General features: G+C 39.9%; 1 protein-coding gene across 9 annotated transcripts in view; it reads left to right on the forward strand.

The window, feature by feature from the left end:
* The window catches only part of dlgap4b (discs, large homolog-associated protein 4b), a 104,565-nt gene that overhangs the window by 12,756 nt on the left and 64,920 nt on the right, over nt 1-26,889 (forward strand). For 6 of the 9 annotated variants that reach the window (XM_079683449.1, XM_079683442.1, XM_079683448.1 and 3 more), the window contains exon 2: nt 16,714-16,790. The exons of 1 other annotated variant lie outside the window; for it this stretch is intronic. The gene's annotated coding sequence lies outside the window, so the exon portion shown is untranslated. The remainder of the gene's footprint in view (nt 1-16,713; nt 16,791-26,889) is intronic. 2 more of the 9 variants (XM_079683443.1, XM_079683446.1) reach the window with 1 other exon arrangement.

Genomic DNA, 26,889 nt, shown 5'->3' on the forward strand with positions numbered 1-26,889 from the left:
CAAGGCACCGGACAACCCCCTTCCCCCCTCACTCCCTTTGCTCCCCGGGCGCTGTACAATAGCTGCCCACTGCTCCTAGTACTAGACTCCTGGTACTAGGATGGGTTAAATGCAGGGAACACATGTCACTGTGTGCTGTGTGCTCTGCATGTGTGACCATTAAAGAGGGTTTCATCCCTCCCAATTCTTCTTCTTCTTCGTCTTCTAATGTTGTACTCAACACCACGTTCAACTGAGGCTGGTGTGAATACCATTTGTTTTCCTGTAAACTGGTTATAAACAACATTTTGTACACATTGTGTTTTGGACTTAATGAAAAAGAAAATATAAAAAACAATAAATATTTTCCTGGCAGATAAAGTGGCAACGACAGTTTTCACCATGACAGCACCTGTTTCTCTCCGAGGAATTGTGATACATGTGATACAATGTGAGTGTCGCCTGTAGCAGGATGTTCATTGTTGCCTTAAGGCTGTTTCATATTGACAGACGGGTGTCTTCCTCCTCCTGTGGTGACAAGTGTCTGTCCTTGAGTGAATTCCCCTGCACTGAATCTCATGTCATCTTGACCGGCAGTCTTTGGCTACAGCAGCCACACTGCCTCAAGGTATTGGATGCAGCAAAACTGTTGTAATATTTTAAATACATTTAAAAGTACACAAATGGATATCTTTGTTTTCACAATTGGAGCGTATCTATCAGTGCCCAGCAGCAGGGTAATGACCAATAAGTTAATCACGTTAAATCCCCGAGGTGAGGGCTTCCATTAACTGAGCCATGCAGCGACAATGTGGTGCAGTGCATTTTTAAACTCATTTGAATGATATAATTATCCTGATGGATGGCCAATATGCAAACTTAATAAAATATACTGAAATTAGTTTTTAATTAGTAACTCACTAAAGATTGTTGCCTTCATTACATGGACAGGTTTAATAGAAAGGAGGAGAATCAGTTTACCGTCGTGCAGGGCAGGAAGTGCTAAGGTTTCAGACCGTCCCGAAAAATGGATGACTCTACTGTTTTAAGATCTGTGACCAGAGGCTCCTCTAGACTACTAGGGTTAGTGCTTTGGTCAATCTACTGACTTATTTAAAATCTCACAGGTCATGTCATGTGACCAAGGTTATATTCACACTTAGTAAATCCTGCTGAGCCATCTGGACCCCCACTGTGTGTGTCCAAGATGCTGCCGACCTTCACAACTGCAGTACACTCTGCACTTGTCCAAGGCTGTTAGCCCGGCCACATGAGCCCATGCATATTTGATGCAAAACCTCACTCGATCCCTCTAAACTTTAAAGTATACATCAAAAGGTACGCCTTCTGACACACCCCCTCAAATAAGGCATATATATCGATGCTTTTGCGTCTAAAGCTTTTTGTGCATGTCGCTTTTGTGCAATGTATTGCCGCCTCTGATGTTCTTAAAGGACAGAGCAAATGTAGGCCTCAAGTTCCTCGTGCTTTAAATAGGCCAACTGATGACCTAATTGCTAGCACTGCTGTCAGTGGAAATGGGAACGGTGCTCCGATGAGGAGAAGAGGGAACAAGAGGAAATATATGCTTATAGATGAAGAAGACAAGAAATGGATGAAAGAAGTAATGAAGTAAATCATGGAGGTGTGGTGGGCAGTGGATGACTCTTGTCTTTAAAAAAAAATTGCCACACACTGCATTCACACATACGGATGTGCACACAGATTCACTCGGAGGCCAGAAATAGCCAGGCTATTTCGACGCTACCTCGGTAAAATTGACTTGAGGAGGAAACTGTTCTGCAGCTAATCTGCAGCCTTGACAGAAGGACAGGTTTGGTTAGGGAGAAGAGATAAGAACTGTTAGAGCCTGATGGTGAAGTGGTACTCCTCTGATGATGGACAGGCAGCATGGTGTGTGTGTGTGTGTGTGTGTGTGTGTGTGTGTGTGTGTGTGTGTGTGTGTGTGTGTGTGTGTGTGTGTGTGTGTGTGTGTGTGTGTGTGTGTGTGTGTGTGTGTGTGTGTGTGTGTGTGTGTGTGTGTGTGTGTGTGTGTGTGTGTGTGTGTGTGTGTGTGTGTGTGTGTGTGTGTGTGTGTGTGTGTGTGTGTGTGTGTGTGTGTGTGTGTGTGTGTGTGTGTGTGTGGTCGTCAAGGGAGAGGACAGAAGAAGGGATGTACACTTGCATGTTCATGTGCGTCGTTGCCTGGGTGCATGGAGTATGTGCCTTTATGTTGACAGTTGAGCTTTTGACTTGTATGTTCCAATTTGGCTGATAGACAGCTATCAAATGTGGATTATTTTGAAGTGCAAAGCTTTGATTTGCTCAGATGATCCATGCTCTGTTCTGAGCAAGCTAATGCTTTGCTGCTCCGAGTTCAGCTTCTGGCTCTTTTAATGCTATTGCTTTATTCCTGCTCTGTTCTCTCTACACTCTCTCTGCTTTTCTGCTTCTCCTATCCTTTTCTCTGCACCCTCATCCCCTTTTTCCTCCCTCCCTTCCTGCAGCTGCCACTGTCCTTGTTTTTGACCTATATAATGACCTGGACCATGTCCTGACAACACAAGGAACCATCAGATTTTATTTCTACACATAGCTCCACTGTGCCATCGGCAATGCGGTAAACATGTGGGAGTTGTATGGTTTAACAAGAATGGATTTCATCATTGCTGACTCATAAAAGTCCAAAACATGGATGTTTTCTATGAACATATTGCACATTCTTGGCCGGATCTTTTGGTCTTTAAAAAAATGTCCCCCAATAGGAAAGTTTGAAAATGATTCACCTCATCTTCGAGTTATTTCAGCTCTGCTGCTCTAGCATTTGGAAATGGCAGGATAATCATGCCAGGGACAGTTGCTCGAGAGAATACATAAACAATTTACACTGATATTCTACAGGATATCGGGAACTAGCCTGCAACAAACTCAACTTGCATGCATGCCAAAGCTGGGGATTTGTATGTTAAATAAGAAGAGGGATACAAAAGGTGCTGTGAGATTCTTCACTGAGGCTCACCTACTTTTTATTCTCTTTTTTGTCATTGTTCTTACAGCAATTGAGTTTGTTCTTTCAGAATGATACCAAGAAGAATAATTTATTCAGAAGAAAAGTTACACACTCAAAGCAAACTCCTCACAACAACTGCAGAGAGAGGACTCAACTTCTCAGCGTGACAACTGCAACAGGATTAGCAAATTGCTGTGACAGTCTGACATTTGAACCCTTAAGGTAGAGCTAGCTGTTGAAGTTAGGCCATTGATCGTTGCTAGTGATGGGGTCCTGACAGTTGGTATTATTATAAATGTTTGTGCTGCGCAAACCGTATCTCTGCGAGAGCTTGTGTCACGCTTTTTTCACAGAGGGCATATTTAAGAAGGATTGGCGGTTAATCCTTAGGGGTTGCCCATGCTGGTAGATAATGGCTCACTTCAGTTGCAGCACTGACACTGCAGGCTTCAGGTAGAAATCTTTACTAAAATGTGTGGCAGAAATGTTTGACCACCCGGTAGTGATTTTTTGTAAATACTTTTTACCATGAACTGTCATCTAACATTTTATTCGGTTTGAACCGCTTCACCAGTGGCGAGTCATGACTTTTAAACCTAGGCCCTCTGACCCCCCCTTCCCTTGAAAACAATTAAAAAAGAAGAGTTATTACGTCACAGATCAAATCACAACACAAAGTCCATCTTCCTGTCCTTTTGGATGAAGTACTTGATGGCGGGGTCATGCAGCTGATCCTTTGCTTTTAAAGCAATCAGCAATTTCTTCTCGATAGAAATTAAGGCCAAGTCTGACAGTCGGACTAGCCCAGTCGTGGTCCTCGAGTAGCTTTTTATGCGCTTCAGCGCAGAGAATGACCTCTCCACAGAGGCAGTGGACACAGGTATTGTCAGGGTGATGCATGTGAGGGTGTACACTTGTTTCATGCTTTCACTCAGTCCTTTTTTGAGGAGAAACTGATGAATGTCGGCTGGGCTTTTCCCCAAAAAGTCAGACATGCCGTACATCATGGTGAGTTCCGTGTGCAGTCGAGGCTGGTCAAAATATCCGCCATACAGTAGCTCTCCATCAAACTTTTCAAGGCAGCAGTTGGGAAATAGTCACGGTAATGCCCGAACTGTTGCGGACCCTTGTAACTCAATCTTGAAAATGACTCGGTTAATAATTTCGCAACGATGTCATCACTATCACTGACGTGAGCCATCATGAACGAACTTATGCCAATTAGCTATTTCCGCCTAGCTCGACCTGTTGTTGTTATATAACACATGCATAAACTTCACAGCGGGTGTAACTTGTCATAAAGTCTGCGATAATAAAGGGCACCCATTTAGAGGGAAGATATGATTGGTCAATTGTACTGTCATTTGACATTACTCTCTCGTTGAGTTACTATAGCTGGCCCTCTGTGAATTTACAGCTGGACCACCAATCAGTTCCTGTCTTCACAGTGGGAGACGGCCAAAGGAGCTTTTTTCATTTAACCCTTCACATTCCAACAGAAACTGAATAGGCAGATTCGAAGGATTTATTTATTTGGAAATGTTATTTTAAATCAATTAAAAAATATATAACTAAAAAAATATATTTTTTAAATATAATAATTTTTTAGTGTTTTTAAAAAAAACATTTTTGAATATCTTAGGACCTCAGAGAGGGCCTAGAAGGCCCTGACGGCTCGCCACTGTACTTCAAAATAAACAAGCTGTTTTATTCTCAGTTGTATCCTATTCACACACAGAATCAGATCTTTTCATCCACTGGCCTTTCAAAATGCCTGTGAGACTTGAGTGTTGATGTTTGTCTCAGTGACAAAAGCATCTCAGCCATGGTAACCATGAATGTGCAAAGTGCTGTTGTGCAGATCTGGCAGAGGAAAATGTGTGATTGTTGTGCTGTTACTGTATTCTGAGGGGGCTCGGCCCCTCTCTGCTGGATAAACAATTTTTATATGGTCTCTTGCATTTGAAATGTTAAATTCATCAACATTTTAAAGCTGCTAAAAATAGCAAAGCTAGTTAATTTTAGAATGCTTTTAGCGTACTCTACAAATTTTCAAAATCCATTTGCCTGATAAGCCTGACATCTTTCCCCCAGCTTTGTCTACTCATAAGTGTGCTAATGCAGAACCAGCTGTATCCATCGCTGGTCAAAAAAGTATTCAGGCTGAAAAGAAACATAGGTCACACAGAGGTACATTCAGCTCATCCAAATACCTGTACAGCAGAGCACTTTATTTAGCTTATTAAGTCATCACTACATTTGATGACACATGATGTGTATTAATGGAGAAATATCATTGGTTTAAACGGGCTGAGTTACAGAGCTGTGGCATAGCCCGTTCACCTTGAAGAATAGTATGTGTGAATAATCTGTATTTATTCAAATAATGTTTATATGTGAATATACTGTATACAGTATGTACAGATTATTTAATATAGATTTACTTATTTATCTACTTGGCCGTTTTTGTTTCATTCTCACAGCAACAGAAGTATTATTTTCTTGTCAGTTGTTCCAGCCCCACATGACTTTACAAAGCAGTAATATGAAGTGGCTGGAGTGGATGCTGAGGCAGGGCTTTGCATGCTGAAAAATGTTCAGGTACACATAGTTGTTATTATCCTGAGGTTAACTTTTTCTAACAGTTGGAGTGTGTGGAGCTAATTCCATGTAATTATAATGTTGTGAGCCCCAGGCCCAGCTTTGTGCTGTTATAATGCTAATTTAGTTTGCTTTCTGTTTGCATAGTTTACACCTCAATAAAAACGATGGCAAAATATGCATGTGCCTCAAGTCAAAACAACTTAAAACAAGGTTTGTCAACTTTGTCTGCAGATGAATGTAGGTGTATGCATGTAACACCATTTCTATTTGTTTTTAGGTTTCTCCACCTTTTTCTTTTATGAATGGTCTGTTTGTTATACGTTCAATAATACCTTCTATTAAAAGGGTATCAATTTACAGTACGCTTGATTGTTTCTATCAGTAGTTTTTACAGTTGTTTTGTGGCTATATCATAAATGGTTTCAATCTGTTTTCCATTTCAGGTATTTGTTGTTGTGTTTATTTGTGTCGTTTAAAGCGCCTTCATGATAAACAAATCCTCACAGCACACTGTTCATAGGTCTACATTACAGCACCATCAAATATATAGATCTTTGCTATTATGAATTTTAATCAAACTCATGAGCAATTGAATTATAAATTGAAGGATTTTACTCTAAAAGCTGTATTGTGTGGAGATGTCACTGTTATAGTGCTCTCAAGGGCTAGATAACGTACTGTATGTGCCAGCAGCTTGAGTGGAGCTGAATATTTTGATTATCCGCGCTACATTGTTTGAACAAAGCTCATCCTTCTGGTATTATTGTTGCTTCAAGATCACTATGAACTTTGTGAAGAGGGCATTTCTTCAGGTTAACAGCCATGTACTAAACGTAAATACATTCTTCCTCTACTGTACCTTTCAAACCATCTCCATTTATTTTTGCTTACTCTCCCTTCTTACCCATTTTTTACAGCCTTTTTTCTCCCTCTGCGGCCCTCACTCTCACTGCCTCTCGATCGAGTGCCCTTTAATGTTCTTTGTCAATGATGGGGCAGAGATACAGAGTATGCCATCATCCATCTAGTCCTCCGCAGTTAGCTGCTAGAAAACACAATTTGTCATTCAGCGGAGATACAGACCATTCATTTTTCAGAACGTGTGTCTGCTCACACAGACACAAGTAAACGCTCATACACTTTCACTGTGCGAACACACGCTTGTTCACCAAAACTCACTTAGTTAAGGTTAATTGTGACAGACAAAACTAGCCACTGTCTGCCGAGCTGATAAAGTGAATTTAGATTAGAAAATTCAAATGGGGGAAGAATTAACCCATGATAAAACTATCCATATATTTTTATACTCAACTATACATTTCATTATTTAAAAAAGCATGTATCAATATGTGTGTATTGACTTTGGATCATGATAAACCCACTGTTACCTACTCTACCTTCACAGGACTCATTACAGGCACAGTTAGCAACTAGCTGGTAAACGTAGTGGATCATTTAGCTGCTAAAGAGAGAAGCATTTGCCTCAGGAGCCAAAAAAGTAAGGTTGTGAATGTTGGATGTTGATATATATATTCATCGGGTGGACTCCAAGTAGATGCCAATATTGCTTTGTTTCTTGCTGGGTGCATCAATAAGTTTGCTTACACATATAAACCTATTAAGGAGATTACTGTTGATCTTTCCTCTCTCCCTCAAGTGGCCAAATACATTATTTTGTATAAATTACTGTATATATTTTACTTACTTTACTTTATCAAACACTGCCCTAATTTCTAACTCTGCCAACCAGCTGTAAGAAGGGAGAAACTTTACGTGTTGGGATTGTGGTTTGTTTAATAATGTATTAAGCTGATCTAATCTGAAGGAAACACTCTTTACTCTGCCGCAAATTCTGAACTGAAATGCAGCAGCTTGTTTTTATGTACCTTAGGGGAAAGCCCAATGAAAAAGTCAGCAATGGGTTTTTAATAGTTACCTAAAAGAATCCTTTCAAATTGCTTTTTTCTTGCTTTCAGATCTTTCTTTTCGGGTGCAGGCTCGTGTTACCACCGAGAATGAATGTTGTTTTTGCTTATGAACCACCAGTAAGAATAAAACACAGAAAGTTGATGCTTAGGTTTCTCATCCAGTCTGGTGTTGGACATTTAGTGAAGTCCCATCCATGGTAAATTATATATCCAGATCCAGATGTGTGCACTTCAGTGTGTAATGAAGCCGAGGCAAACTCTTAAGCTCACTTCACTGAAAGCTTCGACGCAGATCAAACTGTGGTCGTCTTGAGTTTAGCAAGTTTTTAGAGTAAAATATCACATATTTAGAGTCAATGCCCTAATTTTGACCGGCAGCTGTGAATGTCTTTGCCTACGGCTGTGTGTGTGTGACGCATTGCAGGCCTGATTGCATCTCCCCAAATCAACAACTGAGGACGGGGAAGAAACCACATGTTCTGCTAATCTAAATGGCTTCACATGACCTAATGTTTCAGCTATCTTTTCTGTTTGTCTCTTGACTTCCTGTTTGGCCTGTCCAGTTGGGAGCACAACACGACAACAGTTATAAATATTTTCTTTCATCGTCTTAACAGTTGTTTCACTCTTCCCAAAGCTGACTGATTTACTCCTAATAACAAGAGCCTGACTCAATTAGTTTGCGTGTTGTATTTTAGATCTAAGGAGATAATGAAAAGTAGGCAATGAATCACCAGCCCAGTGTCCTTCATGAGTAATGCCAATGTGAAAACAGCATATTAAACATAAGGCATCCAGGGCCAACATTCAGTTTGATGCAGGAAGAAGGTTGAAATTCCTTGAGATAGGTCTGTAAGTGGGCATTTAGGTATTTCGACTTTAACCCTGGAGGACAGGTCATTCGTCCAGTATCATATCAGCAGTAAGCCATGGACTTATTTGAACGTTTACATATAAAGAACAAGAGTTAGCGTCTCTCATTTTGTTTGCTTACCTGAATAAGACTGAGTGTTTTAAACAGGTGTATTCGTCCAACAGTTTGTGGATATTGTAGGAAAGAACATTGGAAATAAGTGTCCAAGATCGACTGGGTCTAATAAATTATTGATTCTTCATACGGAAAACCCATAATTGAGTTAATGAAAACAATATTCTACAAACCAAGTATACCAATAGTTATTTCTCAAAGAAAATGGCACATATCCGAGCTGCAGAACATCTGCAGCTTTTCTCACTTCATCAATTTTTAATCAAGTGTGCAACAGCGTCTCCCTGTTCTGAAGGAGGTTGAAAGCATCTCATCTTCACTACACACCAGGGTTTAAAATGAAGGTCTGACTGCCTTAACCACATTAAGGTTAAAGACGATGTATTAACACTCTGCCAGCTTTATCTAAATTACAACAGACTTGGGGAATTGACATATCTAACCCTGCGACAGCACTCTCCATCTAAAGAGACTACTGCTGAATGCAATTTAGGACACTACTGAATTGTTTAGACATTATTTATAGGCTTGCAGTGTTTAGCAAACCTCACTGCAACATTGTAGAGGGAACAGATTTCAATTTTGACCAAGTCAGCACTTCCCATAGATTAAAAGGAGGCGTATTTCAGTGTGAAAATTAGACTCACAGATCCTCTGAAACAAAAAGGGTTTTATATATATATATATATAAAGATATAAGTGTGACACATTGCTTCACATCTGATTCAATTTGAATATTTTATATACAGGGCAGCATTACATGTTTGCCCTAGGTTCACGGCAGAATCAGACCAAGAGAGAGCGGGAGAAATAAAGACGAAGGCAATATTATAGTAATCTAAACCAGAGGGATTGGACAATGAATCAAGAGCATCTGAAATAAGCTCTTTGTTAAAGCTGCCTTTACACCATTGCTTTCTCTTTCCCACTCTCTTATTTTAAACCCCCCTCCCCTTTTTACCCTCACCCCACATTAGCTAAACCTAGCTGGATGCTGTCTCCATGGCGATTCTTATGGGTATCTTTGGCAAGGTCACCTTCACCAGATAGAGGAAGTCAAGCAGAGAGGCTTGAAGATGGAAATAAAGAAGGGTTAACATGTTAAGTCAAAGATAAGAATTGTCTCTTAAGTACTCTGTGACTTAAGAGTACATCATGAGAAGGGAAGTAAATTAAGGGTTTTGTTTTGGGGGCGGGGGTGTCGAGAGAGATGGAAGAAGATGGTGAAACCAGCAAAAAAGAAGAGCAGGAAGGGGGGAGGGGTGCATAAACAACAGCTGAAAGCAAACCTAATGCTTGTGTTCTTAGACAAACATTTTTGAACATTGTATTGGAAAGGTCCAGCTGAGGCGTCCGCTTACTACACACACACACACACACACACACACACACACACACACACACACACACACACACACACACACACACACACACACACACACACACACACACACACACACACACACACACACACACACACTGTGAAGGTCCAGATCACCTGGAAGCAAATCAGCGGATGCATGTGAAGAAGCCAGCTGGCAGCTGGGATAACATGTTTTTTTACACACACACAGAAACACACACACACTCACTCCACCTCGCCTCCATCTGCCGAGGAATACCCGCATTCTTGCTGAAGTTTACCCACTCTGAGTCTACCTGAATGTGGCCCCGGCCCCCCCGCAGAGTGTGCTGGGGGTGGCTTTCACTCGGGGCCATCAATATTTAAAGCTCTCTCAGCGCTTACGCTCATGGGGGTACAACGGCCGTTCATGGCCCGGGGGGAGGTGCTGTTGGAGAGACAGAGCAGTGGGGAGAGGGGTTTAAGATGGAGACTGATAGGTGAGAGAGTGTGTATGATATAGGGGAGTAAATGATAGTGTGAGTGATGAAGGGGGAGAAACACTGAGAGGGGGAATCAATATGAGGAGAAAATGATAGTGTGCATGGGTGGAGGGGAAACAGGTCAAATGGAAGGAGCACCAGTGAGTGAAAAAGTGGGTGATATGAGAGGGGGAGGTTGTGAAAACATAATTATTCTGCTTTGTTTTTAGATGGATAGAGTGCTGGATATGTCCTGATTGTTAATGTAGTCCTATCAGTGTTGCATGATGAGCTGGAGAGTAAATCTGGGCAGAGATAGAGGAAGAGGGGAATAATTGTCTTGATAGTAACGATCTGTACATTTATGACTCTGAGAATCCATTTGCTTGAGGAGGACATTAAGCAGTTAATTGTCTATTGAAAACGAGGCAACAACGTACTGGGACAGATGAGAATACAGAAGGGAAAGTGGGCAAGAGACAGATGGACCCTTGAGAGCAGGTTCACCCGACTCGGATGCATATTCTGTCTGAAGGCTGATGACAGAGAGCCTCCTGCCCTCTCGTCCTTTTGTCTCAGTGTGACAGAGCTGCACTAGCCAACTGTTGCTACGACTACAGCTGTTGCCACAATGGTGGTCATTGGGGGGCGTTACCATAGCAAGGAGTACACGGGGGCAATCAGAGGTGAGACGCACAGTGATAGTCGATATGTCACGTTTGTGTATGGGTGTAATGTCAAAGCAATCAGTGTAAGGAGTAATAGTTCACTTACTAATAAGATGTCTAAAACTATTTGAAATTCAATATTTTACTGCGCATTGACCGTGTAGCTATAATGCCAAATAAAGTAATTTTGTGAAGGACAAATATAAATTACAAATTGACCTCTCAATGTCAACGTCAGAGACTGCATCGACAAGACTCTGCTGCTATATATACTGTACATGATACATAATATAATATTGAAAGAATACATTTAATTTCTAAACACATAACATTTATAATACAGTATAGATGTAATTATACTTTTGCAGGTATTTGGGCATTAACCCAGTAATTGAAGAAATGAGTCCTGAGGGGGACATCAATGTGTTAATATATTTCCCCATAAAACCCAAAAATGTCCTCCTTGTGGTGCCCTAGAAGAAAAATTAAGGACCACTAAAGATATGAGGACTCAATTTGTTGAAATCATAAAAGGCTGCACCAAATTTAATGTCAGTCTTTTATTATTTAGTTGAAATATTTCACTCCAACACTGAATGGTGGACCTATCCAAAGTATGATGATCTTCAAAAAGATATATTTGTGAAGGCGTAATCCTCTCATTCTCTGGTGTAATCTTATTAGGGGCCAATTATCGTTCTTTCTTTCTTTACAGCAGTAACCTTTCTAAACCACGATGTACTAGCTCAATATGTTAAGTATGCCATAGATAACTTATAGGGGACAAGAAGTAGAGCATGAAGTAGAGCAAGGAAGGAGCACTAAAAGAGCAAAGCTGAACTAAAGTGAGACTCCGGCAGTGTTCCCGCTGGACTCAGCTTCAGTTACACTGTGACAATGACCACAAGAGGGAAGACAATGAGAACTTACAAAGGAAGCACTGAGTGACGTCTGACCTTTAGTTCATGTCCACAGAGGAAACGAGTGCTGTTTTGAGGGTAAATGTTTTGCTGATGTGTAATCATGAAGTAGTCAACCAGTGGGAAAAAACAGGATCCTGTACTACTGCAGTCCAACGATTAATAAGTGGCTCGTGTGGGTGTGTGAACATCTTTGAGGCTGCTAAGTAGCTGTCACTACTTCTGTAAATAGTGAAGATGATAGAACCTCCACTGGGCAATTTGAAATATCGACCAAGATTTGGCACTGCCCTCTCAACCAATCTCTAATTTAGTCAGATGATGACACAAAGAGTTCCCCCTCCAGCTTCTCCCACAAGGCTTTTCAAAACACTTAGGAAGGTGACTGTCCTCATGTATCACATCTGATGGCTGAGCAGTTTTATCGGAGGCTTCACCTAGCGATGACCCTACATCCTGGCCCTCGGTGATTGGTTACCTTTGAGCACCCCTGCTGAGGCAACACTCCTGCAACTGACAGGAGAGGAGAGGGACAGTGGATAGATAATCAATCTGAAAGTGGATTATTGGGGCACCTCTCCCTTCATCCACTGCCCGAATCTGAATATGTTTAAAATGGGCCCCGCTGAGAAATGGAAAAAACTGACAATATGCAGATGATGATAATAACAATAATAATAATACATGTTATTTATGTAATGCTTTTCCTGGTGCTCAAAGCGCTTTACAAGAAGAAAAATAACAACCAAAGTAAAAATTGCTAAGCTAAGTGAAATAGGGGCAAGAGGTCCGTGGATTAGGAGTTGAAGGCAAGAGTGAAAAGGTGAGTTTTGAGGGATTTTTTTGAATGACGTGAGAATGTTGGCAGATCGGACGTGGATGGGGAGGGAGTTCCAGAGTGATACAGAATTGTGCACATTTGTGTATGAGAGCACATACTGTAAGAGAGCATAAAGAGAAATATGATGTGATATTTGTTCATCTAAATCCCATGTGTCAAACTCAAGGCCCTGGGGGCAAATCAGGATTTAATTTTGGCCCGCAGGATCATTTCTAATTACTATTAGATCTGGCGCGCCGGTATATTGCGCGCACACCTTCACTCGATCCTGAGGATCTCCTCAGCTCAGAGCATGAGCCCAAACATTGATGAACTTGCACCTGAGATGAGATGCCAAGTATCTGGCTTGAACTAGCATCACAGAGCAGCACACTAAGTTTCAATGGATGTTTCCTTCTGCACTTTCTTTCTTGAGACAACAGGGCATGTTTGGTTTTTCTTTGAGGGAAATAGTTTTTTTGAAGCTGTTGTTGGCCTGTGGAGAAATGTAATCCTAAGAATTGACTCCGGAAAAGCTGCAAATAGAGCCATAAGAAATTAATGCAACAGATTATGTAATGTTTAATGTTGTTTTTATAGGCAATCATTTAAGCTAAAAAAAAAAAAGTTCATTTCAATAAGTTCTGCAATAAACGTTGAACGAGTCCGGCCCTCGACTAGTATCGATTTTTTTATTTTGGCCCAATGTGTATTTGAGTTTGACACCCCTGATCTAAATGATGTGTTAGAAGGAAAGAGCAGAATTAAGGAGGGAAGGGAGGATTTGTGTTTATTCACCTAGTGGCTTGGTCAGGCCGGTCAAAGCAGGATTTCAAGTGATCAACTGTGAGTGTAAGCAAAAAGATAAAAGGAAAGAGAATATCAGAAATATATAAAGAGATGGGTGCACAGGGTTTACGAGAAATGAATAGCACAATTAGTTGGAAAACAAAGACGTCGGAGGGTTAACTGTAAATGAGAGAAGAACGGAGATCAGAAGTGAGCGTCAGATGAGCAGCAGTGAGGCTGTGCGGCCTGCAGTGAAACGGTTAGATCTGGCTCAGAGTGGTTGCCTCACACAGCAGAAAGTGTGTCACAGGAGAGCTAGGCTAATGCACCGGGCTAATGTTGCCTCAGCGAGACCCTGCTGCATTCAGGCCTACGGTTAGCACTTACTGTTACTGTTTGCACAAGTCTTGCCCTGAGAAAAACACAACAGCGTGAGCCACAATGAGGTTTAGCTCATACATGAAGAAGGACAGGCCTACAGTCAAACTCGACTGCGTATCACTAATTGCTGCTCAGTCAGTGGTAAAGTTTTATTCTCTCCTTAGTTGGCCCTAAAAGCACTAGTAACTGGCAAGGAACCAACATTCAGAAAGACAAAAATCAAAGCAATGTGCACTTTAAAAGGATCAATACAGCATTGACGGCGTTATTGACCTCCGTATATGCAGTGGAACTTACAAAGATCCATTTTGCTCTAGGGTTAAAGGTGTCATATTGAGTAAAGAAACAGTTTTGTTTATTTTAAGCTTTCGATTGAAATATGTTAGACATATTCTCAAGGCCTAAAAAACGAAGTGAAAGCTTCCTACATTGTCAGACATTTTCAAATCCTAACATTCGCTTGAATAAGTATTGGCTTGAAGTGAAAAGTAGAAGAGGTAGCCTGAGGGAAACCTTTGGTGTGACACTGAATAAAATAATTTTTGGAATTGAAGTCCACCAAAACAACTTCTTATAACTTAAATAGTAATATGCCAAAAATGTCTGACTGACCAAATAGCATCTGTTAGGTTGGTTCATTATTCCCCTCCCAATAGTTTAGTCTTTCTAACTCTGTCCAAATGTACAAGTCTATGCATCACTAGTCATTTAGAATTTGATTCTCCAGGGACTTCCTGTTGACTATGGATGATTGTTTTTGTTTTTACACTGTTTCATATGTGTCCTGGCAACCGATTTACGCATTACGAAAGTGTTGAGTACTTAAGATATTCCCCAAGGATGCAATCTAATTGAGTAAATAAATGTCCTGATACTAGCTTTTATTTAACCACGAAATGGAAGAACGAAATCCTGCACTGTTTATTTGGCCTAGCCGTCCTTTTATATGTTTTTGTTTAAACCCACAGCGCCTCTAGTGGTCAAATATTCCGGAAGGTTCTAATGAAAGGCTATGTGTGAGTGTGTTTGAACTGTGCTGACGAAATGTTCCCTCCAAAGATATTCATCTTGATATTGTTTACCCTGTTTCTATTATCACTCTGGGAAAATAGGCCTCATTACTGCTCCAATCTCATGAATGCCACACACACATATTCAATTATGGCTGCAGGCTGCCAATTATGCTTCTGGCCTCACTTTGTGGCCCAGCAGATAGGTCGTTTCAATTGATTTCTAGGAGCCCTTCTCGTAAAAAAGAGGGATTTGTAATGATATTGAGATCTAAATTGCACACACACACTTGCAGACCTTCACAAAGAAATACAATTATAATGTAGACATGTGAACCCATTCACCTGTATGCAAATGGTGAGTTTACTGCAGCATACACACATACACTGCTGACCTCTGGCTAATGAAAGATGAACCCAGTGGCTAGGCTGAAAATGATGCTCAGAGTGAATGATGTCAGACATCAACGTGCACAACCCTGAGGAGCCCCAGCTTCTCCCGTCACGCAGAGGTCGAGCCGAGGTCAGTTAAGGTCACTGATCAGTCTCTGCTCTGTAGCACACATCCAATAACCGTCCAGATATCACCACTGATGCTCACCATGTGGAATAAGATATGAAAACCAACAAGCGTCTGGGCCAGAGCCTCTTATTACCTTTCTTTCACGCAAATGAAAAAGCATTCACAGGGCCATGATATTGTTTCTGTCTTGTATTTTTATTTCAAACATCAGGAAAGGCAAGTCATTATTTTATAAAAGTGACTTGGTTTCCCTGATATCTGTTTGCTTACCTTGCTTTTTGCCATACTTAAACCTTTTCAAACCGTAGTTCATTGCAACTAATCAACCTCAAATATGCTCATGCTCAGTGTTGACGGCATGCTAAAGGTCTTCTTGTAGTTGCGGTGCGATTGACAATTTTTGAAATAAATATTTGATTGATTGTTTCATAATTGTCACAAATCCGGAATCTTTCTGCAACTCTCAATTAGGATAATCATAAAACAAATCAAAGTGAGATCAGAAAGGAGACTGGAGAATAGTCTAGGAAAAGCTAATAAATAATAGATTCCAAATTGAACCACAGCAGTCTTCAGGGAATAATCAGTGTGATATCTCTGCTCGTGTTGATCAGATCTTTGTCACTGGAAATTGTCTCTGCGTCACACAATGGATATTATATTTAATGATAGACTGCGAGGGTGCCCTATATAGGGTCTGATATCTGTGTGATATGTTGCACCTTGTAAATTACAGTAATATCAGAAAAAAAGCCACACGACATTGAACTTGTAGCTTCCCTTCACAGCGATCCGTTTGATCTCCAGTTTCATCTCTTCATATCACCTCTGGATATGAAACCTTAAAAAATAAAAAAGTTGAACTTCATGCTGAAAGCAATATTCAAGTCCTATTATGTAACATTTTCCAACTGTTTCATGATATGTGTTCATGGAGTTTTACTGCCTCAGGAAGCATTTCCCTAATCTCATCTATGGTTTTTAATTGAAATGCTTTATCTCTAGAGATTTCTGCCTCTCAGAAAGCTAATTGATTTTCCAAATAAATGAAATAGTTGACACGATAAAATAAACATTTCCGAGGACAATGGCACCGTTAACGAAGGGCTATTAATAATGTGCATATCCACAATTCAAACTAAGCTGCCAATATTCACCAACGCAGCTTTTCAGACATAAACCATTATCTACCAATGTGCAATGTACACTGTGGCATTAACCCTGTGATGTTTATGACTACTGAAGCTGATTCACCTGTTTGGGTTTCAGGATTTCTTCTTCTCTGAGCCTGCTCTTCTTTGACCACAACAAGAGACTCTCCAGCCCCTGCATCAAGGTACAGAAAGGTACAAAACATTCAGATGTATTTGTTCTCCAACCCTCAGGACTATAGTGGATATTCTGTCTTCATTTAATGCCCTCATTAGCATCTTCTGCCCAGTTGTGACTCGAGAGCCAGTGCTAATGAGACCACGGCCTGCTTGATGTTGTTTCTGGATATATTGAAACGGCTGAAAAGCCAGGAGAATTAGCTAATAGGCTGCAGAAAAACAGCATGCCTCGACCTTGTCTGGATTGAACAGCAATGGATCCTCAAGCCATTTGATCTAAAGGCGGCTGTCAAATAAAAAAAAGGATGTTGCTCTGGGAGGCAGAACTTGTCCTTTGTGCAGACTCGTAAAACTCTGAGGGCTTTTCTTTGCTCAGGCCAAAAACTGATCCGGAGAGAAATGTGAGTGTATCTGATGTTAAATAGTTTGAATACCATCAGTACAGTAAGTGTACCAGTGTTGTGTTGTTGCATGGATGACGGGGCATGTTTTGTCATGCAGACCCATGCACAATGTTGCCTGCAGAGCAATGAACTCTGATGGAAGATAGCCGCGATGCTCGGCATCATGAGTGTCCTCTGTGGGCTTCCCTGAGGTTCACCACTGGACTCTTGATTTCACACTGGATTAATTTCATTCTGAGCACAAATCTCTTCTGCAATACCATCCACGGAGCAAACTGCTGGTCATGTTGTAAAGCAGAGGAGCATTGCATAGGAATTGCGTCTTCTTTCCATACAGAGTGCTCATCTTGTGAAATATTTTTGTTTTGGGAAAGTGTATGAGGAGGAAGAGAGTGCTGGAAGGAGCCACTTTGTACCTTCTTACATTCCTAGTGACATTGATAACAGCTCCTTGATTTTTGAACTCAAAGAAACCGATCAATATCCTTTCTGCAGCTGTAGCATTAGTGATTTTTCTTGCTCCGCTGAGCTGCCTGACGTTCATACATAACAGCGACCCATTCATCAGGGCACACTGGAAAACATCAAAGGGTGAAAGTTTAAAAGCTTAATTTTTTTATAGTCTGGAAACAAAAATAACTCTTTAATAAATGTTTGAACAAATGCTGACCTCTACACATATTGATTGGATCAATATTACCTCAAATAAAACCACTCAGTGGGGAGCAATGACACATGGACAAGCATCTGAGAGCATATAGCTATTTACTTCCTGTTAGCGATGGTCATTGGAGACCTCATGCTGTAACACTGAGCAGGAGTAGAAATGTTAACCATATACAGACTTTTGACAATAACTTTTAACTGATCCCTTTACACATTTGAAGTTTGATCAAAAGTGGTATCAGTAGTCTTCTCATAATGGAAAAACAACACAGACAGTTTGCATTATCCAATGAATAGCCAATACATGTCTTTTATATTTGAGCTAAATGACTAAAATGTACCTTTACCCAGTTGACATAAGCCTTTTGTCTTATTATTTACAACACCACCTTCTTGTATTAACATATTAGTTCACTTAAAGTGCCTCCCTGCTCTCCCTTTAGTGCTCTCATAGGATTTGAGTTGGCATTTCCATAAGTAAATCACCCAGATGTTCCCGGCAGCACTATTAACTGCTGTTAATATTTCTATGTAAATGCATATTTTTTACAAACAAATTGCCGTCAGCAGCACCATCATACATCATATTCCATTTAGTGTTAATTAGCTATTAAAAACCACGTGTGTTGCTGATAATGAACAATGGCCTTGAGGTTGCGTTGACGACACATTGTAAGATGTGAAGTGTAGCAGAGCATATGCATAAAACATATCATTTGAAATTCAAATGATTATTGCCATAAATACATGCTTGCTAATTATGCAGTTTGTGTCTGTCTCAGATAAAGTGTAGGCTTCTATATAGCACTGTATGTGTAAAGAATGACTATTTATATAATTGTTTAAATTAAACATAAGAGCATCAAATATTTGTGATTTCAAACCCACCTTGCTGTCAGCATGCAGATTTTCTTTTGTTCTTCTTCAGAGTAATACTCGAAGATAACCCTGACAACCAAGATAATCCACATTATCAACAATAGTACAGTCTGAAAGATATTCACCACTACATGTAGGGTCATGCTGTATTAAAAACTCAGTTCATCCCACACTCAATTTGCTCTTATTTTCTCTCCTGAGGCTAAAGGTGTTTCGCTTTATCCAATGTTATGAAGTTGTGTTTGATTATATCAAGGGCGACTGTTTTTATTTAGTCTGCAACGAACAACAAAAAAAGTTCATTTGGATTGGTGCTAACTGCGGCGAATGGTGTGTTAAATAATGAACTAAGATCAAAATATCTGTTGTTAATTCATAAGCAAGGAACAACATATCCTGACATTCGTTTTTCCCTTAAGCTTTTTCTTCAGATTGCTTGCTTTGTATCACAACAGTCTAAAAACTCTAAAGTACTAAATGATCTAAAAGGGTAAAAAGCATCTTTACATGATAAATAACGATTCAATGTTTAATCGGGTATTGCAATTATTTTTAGTAACAAACTGTAGCTAATATATTATTTTTGAATTCCAGCACTATTGGATGATTTACTTAAACATCTGGGAAGTCATAATATTTAGGGGACAAATAGTAAATGTGTATTGCCTTATGTACACACACTCTCTGCTGTATTGCCAAGGATACTTCACTTTATGTGAGACTTTCTACTCGATTTCTCCTCTTTTTCTAACATTAATTTGATTATTCCACTGTAGTTTGTGAATCAGGAATCCTCTGTCACAGCTGTACCACAGGCCAACACCGAGGCTACAGTTCTGCATGGGATTTCTCTCTTTTTTACAGTACCCCTCATTAAAACACTTTGTTCTATTCACTTGCATAGAGGCTTTGGATGGACTTTAATGAACTCCTCATGCAAGATAGGTTCATAAAATATGTTTCCAGAGTGCTAATTATACCAAAAGAATGCTGACTCTATGGAAGAAATGTATATTAGATGCAAAATGCTTTGTGTAAAATGTGTTTCTTCTCGTGATTACTGGCCCGTACCCTGGAACAGTGAGTCATTAGATATTGACGGCTGTTTTGTGGGTTGTTCTTTTGCCTCATGTGTGGGTCTCCACTGGGGAAAGAAGAGATAATGTCTGACTGTAAACTGAGTTCAGCAGTTATAGTGTTTAGTGCTGCAACAATCAATACTTTTCATTGTCAATTATTCTGCCAATTACTTTCTACATTGATCGATAAATAATTTGGTCTTTAAGAGGTTGGAAAACTGTGAAAAGTGTCCATCTAAGTTTCTAAAAGTCCAATGTGATGTCTTTCAATGTCTTCTTTCAAGTCCAAAACCCAAAGATAGCCGGTTTAATATGACATTAGACAGAAACATTTGAAATATTTGAAAGGAGAACCGCATTTTCTGCCATTTCTGAAACATTACTTTAGCAACTTATTAAATTAACTAACGGGCATTTTTTCTGTTGATCAATTAGTCAATAATAGTTGCGGCTCTTGTGTTACTTTTGTTGTTTCACCGCTGTTTTGGAAGGATTCAGTTGCTGTGGGTGACTTAAGATAAAACACCTAAAATACGTTATCACGGTACGTGCTGTATTATAACAACTGTGTTGTGTCACCATATTAACAAACTATACAGGCTTATTTGTGTGTGTGTGTGTGTGTGTGTGTGTGTGTGTGTGTGTGTGTGTGTGTGTGTGTGTGTGTGTGTGTGTGTGTGTGTGTGTGTGTGTGTGTGTGTGTGTGTGTGTGTGTGTGTGTGTGTGTGTGTGTGTGTGTGTGTGTGTGTGTGTGTGTGTGTGTGTGTGTGTGTGTGTGTGTGTGTGTGTGTGTGTGTGTGTGTGTGTGTGTGTGTGTGTGTGTGTGTGTGTGTGTGTGGGCATTGCATTAACAAGCTTTAATCCTCTGTATGGCTTATTGGATCCAAATCCCTCCAAAGCTTTTAAAGCTCCTGCCTTTTCATTTCTGTGTCTCTGTCTACCTATCATTCCATCAGACAGTGAAGGAAGCTGATGTTACCTTCTCTCTGTACTTTCCAAATCAGCTTTGGTGTCAAAGCATCTTCTCTCTGTCATACTTAAACCATATTTGAGGATTGTTGCATGGGGTTGTTGTATTTTCCAATTTGGCCTTTGAGTCATGGGTTTCAAATTGATTGAATGTGAAATGGCAAAAATAGTCCACAGATATTTCATACAAATACAATAACATCAAGTTAACGGCATCTTGGATGCCTGGCTGCATTTTATTTTTAACCCAATGGCAGACATAAACAACACTTATGAAGTCAGCTGATAAATAAACTGAAGCGACTTCACTGTCTGAATTGTATCGCTCTTGACTGTCTTACAGATGACACTTTATCTGTCAACATTTCCTAGAAAACTTCTTTATAAAGCTACTAGAGAAAAAACCATTTAACGCGTCACTCTGTCCAACTAGGTCTCTCCATCCATTGCTTTGTCTATGAAGGGATTGGAGCAAAAATAGAATTGAATCGTTACAAAGGACTATTTTTTGCTTCCATCTACAGTATTTTGGCAGATGATCATAGAAAATGTAATTCTCGTCTGTTCCTTCCTCTCTCTTTCTCTTTATTAGAAATGTCTGATCTTGGTTAAGAGTGTTTCTGAGACAAAATGAATATCAGGGTTAATGTGCCTATTATTAACATGTGGGTTCTATTTTAATAACCTCAAGACCACTCGCTGGTCTTCAATATCCAGTTCCACATGATGTAACCTAATTAATGTGACAGAGACAGATGCTTTAATTTCTTACACGGGATCTCGTTCCAGATAATGTTTGAAGAGATTTATATTTCAGCATTTAGCAGAAAGGTAACCGAGAAAATACCTTATGAAATTATCCATACAATGCCAAGACCTGTTATAGGGCAACTGTGTTGTACATCCACAGTTTAATTAATGAATAAATAATTGAATCTTGCAGGTAGTGAGAATACTGAATACATTTAACTGCATGTTGTTTATATTATTATATATTATATTAGTGTTTCCATGCTTGTGTGGATTCAAGGTGCAAAATCAAATCCTGCATATTAAATGTGCACCCTGATATTCTTACCACCTCATTTTGTGGAGAAATCATTTCAAGGGTGCTGATGAAGTTCCATTGTGAAGGTCATTATTTTCACTCGTGTAATTTATTAATAAGCTCGGGCTAATCTGCCATAGTCGCTTACTTTTATGGATATTCTTACAAATGCTCTACCTGTTATTTTTAGCCCTATTGAGCAGTGCAGTCAAGGAGAAAAATAAGTTCTACTTCACATTGAAATTCAAGCTTGAAGCATACCCTGTCACATCAACCATTACACCAGCTTCTCACACTGTATGAGATGTCCTCAGCACTGTAGTGAAACTGCATAGGATGCACTTCATCACAGTGAAGGTGGTTTGGAAACTGCAGGCCTTTTCTCCGTTTTTTGTTGTTGTCCGGATTGCCTGTCTTACATGACAACTCACATGCATAATTCGTCGAGGAGTTTTCAGTGCATGTAATGATAGCAAGTTGTAGAGGAAAGCACTACGACTTAACATCCAAGAGCCAGTGACAGCAGAAGCCGTATCCTGTCGTTTTTACTGCCTCCTCTGTGTGAATCTCTCTCCATGACGTCTCGATCCTAGAAAAACGTCCTTTCTCATTACTCCTTCTTCACTCAGCACGATACATTCTTGCCCCTTTTTTCTTTTCTTTATATCTACTGACTGCTCTTTATTATTCCCACCAATCTGAAAGGCCATCTGGTCCTCTGTCCTCTGCCTCTTGTCTGTCTGCAGTATCTTTTGCTCTCTGAATCCATTGGACAAAAGATTAATAGAAGGAACCTCTGACAGATAGAAGCTGCTCATTTCAATAGGGATCATTGGGGAGGAGATACGTTTAGTGCCGGTCGTGAGCAGATGAGAGTTTTCTTAAATGTTTTCCACTCAACAATGACAGCTCACCTGGCCATTTGAAATCATTCAGAGTTTTAAAAAACAAACTATGTATCATATTTGATTTTAATGATCACGTTGAGAGAAAAAGGCCTAACTCTAATCACTCTGACGTTAGGTCGTCATGTAGACATAATGCACAATTGTGACCCCTTTTATCCTACAATGTCCGACTAGACAACAATTATATTGAAACCACCCAGATGTTCAAATGTCCCTGACCTAATCTGTGGTCAGATTAACACGGTGCCAGGTGGATTGCTGAAAAAGCTGATTGGTTTGAGATCAGCTGTGATTTGTGACATGATGAGTGTCAATGTCAATGCATATGATTGAGGAATGAGTTGTGGAAAAATACTGACATATTCATGTAGAGTGTATGTTGTATTTAAAAGAGTTTCATAATGAGTTCTGTATGTATTTACAGCAGTAGGTGATGTTATGTAGTGATGTGCCACTGTCCTTAGAAGGCTTAGAGGGATACTTGAGACCTGCTGTAGTGTTTATTGTGACGGCCTCTCGACTTTGGCTTCCTCAGAGAGGATGCAAAAAAATTACTCAACCACAACCAATTTAACAACTAAAATCAATAAATTACAGTGAAAGATGAACAGAATAAGAATCTCTCAGAACGTTAGGAGGCATGTTTTAATGCAACTGAATATCCGAGAAAATAATGTTATTCTTTAATTATGTTTTGAAAGCAACATTTCCTACACACTGCTTGTTACAATCCTGAATAATTCTAATTCTTGTTCACAGTTTTACAGTTTCAGGCTTGCATTTTGTGGCGGTCTTCGTCCAATTGTTATATTTTTATGAGCCATATTGTTGTTCACCCTCCTCTCTGTGCCCTCCTAGTCCCTGCAATAAAGCATGCAGTTCTCACCACAAGTTTTATTACATCACACTCACAACACATCCCCTGCCATATTACCATGAAGAATTGACATTTAAACCCAGCACTTCGTATTCATGACATAACACACACCCTTTGGCCAAGCTCTCTACCCAGGTGAATGACACACACCAGCAATGTGATGATTCAAGCATTGATGTTAACATTTAGCCTTTTTCTGTGTGTGTGTGTGTTTGCCCAGTTTCTACCCCTCAAGTCACATTATGGTCTTTTAATTTTCTCTTACTCATCTTTCAACCTCTTCTCACCCTCCACTCGCATGTTCTTTTTCCAGCCAAACCAATTTCTCTCGCATGCTAATTAACAAGGTTGGCCTCAATTAAAGAATAATTGCACCATATAGAAAACCAAACTTAGACACACATCGTAGACGTCCTCCTGAGAAGACACATTACTATCACTGAAACAAATGGTTGTTTTGGATGTATTTTTTGTTTATGCAGAGGAAAATGCTAACAAGTGCTATCAAGACAAGTAATATTTTAGCCAGTTATTGTAAAATAATAAAGGTATTTTAAACTACTACTAGCTTACATTCACAGCATTATTGTAACAAAAACAGCACATCTTTCATCAGCCATTCAATCCTTTCAACATCTTGAAAACAGGCCGTTGGGTAGCTTGCCTTTTTATAATGAGACTCTCTGATACAGTGTCTGGACTATTTCTGCTGGAGAACTGTCGTATAACAAATTCTTCTCATCTTGCTTGGATTTTCTTTTCTTCCATCTCAGCGAAAGCGAGGACATGCAGGAAAAAAAAGGTTTTCCTCCCTCTAAACCAGAAATACAGCTTAGTGATCGCCAATGTTAGTGTGAATAAACTGATTTCTGTTGTTCATGTTGTAAATATTTTCTTAAAAAGAGCAGACCTAGTTTCCCTATTTGTTTCTCTTCTCTCCTCTCCTGTTTATGTCGGGGTGGAAGCTGTATTCTAAGTTAGTTGGTAATAATAGATTATTTTTGTTCATTATTATTGCCGTACTCTCAGTGCTGACTTTTCTACGCCTGAGTGAGAAGTTGAGAAAATGGGTTTGTTACTGTAAACTGGTCGGCAGAAAGGTTTTGCTGACAAAAATATATCCAGAGGGCGTAATATGAGTGTGATTTCACAAAACCTTATGTATTGATATGTTAAAAATGTAAGATGAAGCATATTGCTTTTGAAAAAGCTCAAACAAACCAACCCAGTTCAGAAACAAAAAACATTGCCTTTTGGCCGTTTTATAATTGCAATTTCTGTCATAGTTAACCCAATTGACATGGAAATAAATCCCAATGAAAAAAGCGCCTGTTTTTACATAAAACATTTTTTATTATAACTTTTCTTCATAGTGTACTTTTTGTTACTTAAGGACACTGACCTATCCCTTATCCCCTCACTTATCTCTCACATCGACCATTATGTATTCAATGATTTCTCTTGGCAAGCACGTACTGTATATTCTACTAGTCTATAAACACAAGCATTGTTAGGCTGGTAACAGAAAAGAATGATGAGCGTGGCCTCAAGGCCGTGAAGGCTTTTCCTTGGTATTTCCAGCTCATTAATATGTTAATGTCCTTGAGTTCTACTTGCTTACCATGCATGACATACAGTACAGAGAGGAATGGGGCTGTGTTGCCTCTTTCCTGAAAATTGCAAAACTACTGTAAATAAGGTCGTTGGCGATGAGAGAAAAAAAATCGATATGATATCTAAGAACAGATGAGGATATATGAATATCAGTATTTTGTGCTGTGATGGGGTACTGTATTACTGAAACCTCAGCTCTGTTTTAACGGTGGAAAAACTGAACAGCAGACTCCCACCTCCAACGCCCTTCAGGGAGGCAGGTTTTTACAGGCGTTTCTTCTTTTTTAACGAGGAGACAGGGATTGCACGAGTAATGGGCTTTGTTCTCTGTTGATAACTGAGAGGTGGAGAATATAGTACGCTATAGTTGTGCTCTGGGCACAAAGCATATAATATAGGCACTTAGCAGTAAGTAGCAGTGTGAACTGGCAGTCTCCATAAGTTAACAGGTGTGGCGCTTATTAGCACTCCCAGGAGAAAGTGAGATTTAAGATAAAGCGGTTAAAAGTCAGATGGCGAGGCAGTAGCCCGGAGGTTGGACAATGTAAGGGAGGGAAGGCTCATCCTGTAAAATACTTTGTGTTTTTATTCCCACACACGCATGCCTCTTCAACTGTTGTCAAAATGGACAAGTAACAGAACTAGATGCCGCAGTGGAGCAGAAATGTTTGCTTGTTGATTATTTTGTATCAATCATTGTCCTTTCATTCATGTTTACAGCAACTGACAGCTTTGTGGTAGTTTATCTGACATCTGTGGGTAGGAACTTGAGCTGTGAAAAGATAGTGCCAATCAAAGTTGTTTGTACTGGGTTTACAACTAAATATGTCGATGCTTTGTTTAAGCTCTTAAGTCTCACAAAGGGGTTACTAACTGCTAACCTGCAGTTAAAAAAATGTTTTGCTGAAATTGTACTGTAACTTTAGTGAGCTATAACTAGCCTGTGAACTAATTAAAGCCAAAGCTCAGAGATTATTTCTGAGGGTTTAAAATGTGTGTTTCTAGCAGCATGTTAATATCCTCACTGTGTACTATGCGTTTCCACCTGTGTCAGACAATGCATAGCCTTAATGACAAAATGTTTCACTCATTCTTTCTTTGAGGATGAAGGAGCTCCCGTTCTGAGAATACCACTAACTGCACAAAGCAATCTTTTTAGCACACGATGCACAGTTAATCCTCCTGAAGGAGGAAAGGATCAAGATTAAGCCCCCACAACTGCCTTCACTGTTAACTTTAGCATTAGCAACAACTCTCCTCTGCAATTCTTTTCATGAATTGGAGGAGGACTGTTTTGTACCATAAACATATGTGAGACTGACCGTTAAGCGGCCCAGACCAAGCAAGGAGGCAGAGGCAGAACGTCCAAAAATATAACCCGACGTGGGCATTTATTCAAAACATGTGCACAAAGTTCACACAGCCTCAATCCTGCTGCTGCTGTTCACGTGAGCCCAGCCTGCAGCCACCAGGAACTCACACACACTCCCAGCCCAACAAGAAACAGCACTTAAATACACAGACTCACAAGACACAGGTGAGGGGGAGCAATTAGACACAGGTGAGGGGGGAGGAGACAACCCAGGGCCCCAGGTGCGCACAATCAGCAGCCACAGACATCAACATATTATTTGCATCCTGATTACACTCAACCGCTGTCATCCAAACCA

Source organism: Notothenia rossii (assembly GCF_949606895.1).
Source record: "Notothenia rossii genome assembly, chromosome: 5".
NCBI classification, from domain to species: domain Eukaryota; kingdom Metazoa; phylum Chordata; class Actinopteri; order Perciformes; family Nototheniidae; genus Notothenia; species Notothenia rossii.